The sequence below is a fragment of the Triticum aestivum genome, chromosome 3D (assembly GCF_018294505.1).
Source record: "Triticum aestivum cultivar Chinese Spring chromosome 3D, IWGSC CS RefSeq v2.1, whole genome shotgun sequence".
NCBI classification, from domain to species: domain Eukaryota; kingdom Viridiplantae; phylum Streptophyta; class Magnoliopsida; order Poales; family Poaceae; genus Triticum; species Triticum aestivum.
In genome coordinates this window covers 572579044-572579300 of record NC_057802.1, presented here as the reverse complement: position 1 = coordinate 572579300, position 257 = coordinate 572579044, and positions in this window count along the sequence as shown.

The window sequence follows — 257 nt, the reverse complement described above, 5'->3', positions numbered from 1 at the left end:
TCCATACTAAATTTCGTATTTGTGTACCCACCGTCCGTCGTAGGGCCGTCCGCCCGTGTACGTCCCGCCCCGTACGCCCGCGTCGTACGCATACCGTGGCGTTCGTTAGTTCGATCAGGAAAGGAAAAAAAACGACACCCCACCCCGACACCCCATCCCCGCCTACGAAACCCTAGCGGCATCAACGCCGCCGTGGTCCACCGCCGTCAGGACGTCGGGCGGCGTCTGTAGTCACCCACGCGGCGTGTCGCCGGTGT